The following is a 2,221-nucleotide window of genomic DNA, read 5'->3' as shown; positions in this document are numbered from 1 at the left end:
TATTCTGCAAGGAGTTGCACTGCGTATCCAAAAGCCATCCTTCTCTGGTAGTTGGAATCCACCAGCTATTGGAAGAAAAAAAGATGTGAGGGAGAGGGAGAGCCAGCGCCAGGAGGAGGCAGCGGACTGAGCAAGCACCTGCGTGTGTGGCATGAGGGGAAGCTTCTGGCCTGTCCCCTCCTCTCCCTTCCTTCTCCCCACCCCCAGCGCGGAGTAGCACCATGTGGACGGCCAAAGTCAGTAAAAAGATGCTCAACTCCAGCCACGATGGGGCCAAGGAGACCTCTAAAAAAGAAGAGCAGGAAGCAGCTGAACATATTAAGTACGAAATGAAATAGACGTAATGAACAAGCCAGTGAGGAGATTTTGAAAGTAGAACAGAAATATAACAAACTCCGCCAACCGTTCTTTCAGAAGAGGTCAGAGTTGATCGCCAAAATCCCAAATTTTTGGGTAACAACATTTGTCAACCATCCACAAGTGTGTGCATTGCTCGGGGAGGAGGATGAAGAAGCACTGCATTATTTGACCAGAGATGAAGTTACGGAATTTGAAGATATTAAATCAGGTTACAGAATAGACTTTTATTGTGATGAAAATCCTTACTTCGAAAATAAAATTCTCTCCAAGAGTTTCATTTGAATGAGAGTGGTGATCCATCCTCAAAATCAACTGAAATCAAATGGAAATCTGGAAAGGACTTGACGAAACCTTCAAGTCAAACATAGAACAATGCCAGCAGGAAGGGACAGCATGAAGAACCGGAGAGCTTCTTTACTGGTTCACTGATCATTCCGACACTGGTGCAGATGAATTAGGAGAGGTCGTAAAAGATTATATTTGGCCAAATCCATTACAGTACTATTTGGTTTCAGATATGGATGAAGAAGAAGGAGATGATGATGACGATAAAGAAGAAGGTTTGGAAGATATTAAGAAGGGGACGAAGATGAAGGGGAGGAAGATGTGGTGATGAGGGAGAAGAAGGAGAGGAAGACTATGGAGAAGATGACTAAGAGCATTGATGGATCCCAACCTTTTTTAATATTCTTCAGACCCTGGGAGCAAGTTGCAGTCTTTTGTTGTTTTGTTTTGTTTATTTTTTTCCTCCCCTCTTCTTGGGCTCAGTCACCCCGTTCTTGAGGTCTCTTTTGCTTTACACCATGGTTCTCAACTTAATTTGGGGGAAAATACCTCTAACAAAATACAGGGGCAAAGAATCTCTACCCCTTTCTGTTCCAATTTTTTTATCCCTGCCTGTCTCAACAAAAATAAGGACACACCACCATGCTCTATGGGAAAAATGGAAAACCTTCTGCTCCCTTCACTCTGCTGGAAGCTGGAGGGTGCTAGGCCCCTGTATAGTAGTGTTAGAATTCTAGCTTTTTTTCCTCTCTTTATATTGGGCTCAGAGATTACACTGTGTCTCTATGTGATATGGACAGTTAGCATTTACCAACATGTATCTGTCTACTTTCTCTTGTTTAAAAAAAAAGGAGAAAAAAACTTAAAAAAATGGGTCATAGAAGGTCAGCAAAGGGTGGGTTTAAGATGTTTGGGTGGTTAAAGTGTGCATTTTGGACAACATGGCTTCTCCTTTGGCATGTTTAATTGGGATGCTTAACGACATCCTTGCAGTTTAAGATGACACTTTTAAAATAAAATTCTCTCCTAATGATGACTTGAGCCCTACCACTCAGTGGGAGGATCAGCAGAAGGATCTTATTTGGAATTGACATTCTCTATTATAATTTTGTTCCCGTTTGTTTTCAAATTTTCTTTTTGTTTCACTGGAAAGAAAAAACATAATGCTCAGTTTTAAAAGTTAAAAGTGTACAAGTTGCTTTCTTAAAATAAAACTAAATGTGTACACGAGGATTTGATGCTTTTCTCTCAGAACAGATAAGACAGACGTCCGGGTTTGACTTCTTTAGTAATATATCATTGTCAACTTTTGCCAACTAAAAAAAAAAAGATGTGCAATCTCCCCCAATGTGATTTACAGCCTCAGAAACTAAATGGAGGTTTAGCTATGAATAATTTCTAATCAAATAGTAATGAGTTAATTAAATAAAGTACAATTAGAGAAAATGTCAGTTACTCCAACTATCGAATTTTCCTGTAAATTGTCTTCTGTCTCAAAATATAGCATTATCCTCATTTCATATGGAATAGTAAATTGGGTATAATCTCCTTTACTTTTTTATTCTTTATTCTATAA

The 2,221-nt window shown here is 39.4% G+C and overlaps 1 pseudogene; it reads left to right on the top strand.

The window, feature by feature from the left end:
- Positions 1-221: 221 nt before the first annotated feature.
- LOC102857682 lies at positions 222-1,016 on the top strand (annotated as a pseudogene).
- The last annotated feature ends 1,205 nt before the right edge of the window (positions 1,017-2,221 follow it).

Source organism: Elephantulus edwardii, unplaced genomic scaffold, assembly GCF_000299155.1.
Source record: "Elephantulus edwardii isolate Elephantulus edwardi_28Jun2011 unplaced genomic scaffold, EleEdw1.0 scaffold00616, whole genome shotgun sequence".
Taxonomy (NCBI): Eukaryota; Metazoa; Chordata; class Mammalia; order Macroscelidea; family Macroscelididae; genus Elephantulus; species Elephantulus edwardii.
This window is presented reverse-complemented; position numbering and strand designations above follow the sequence as displayed.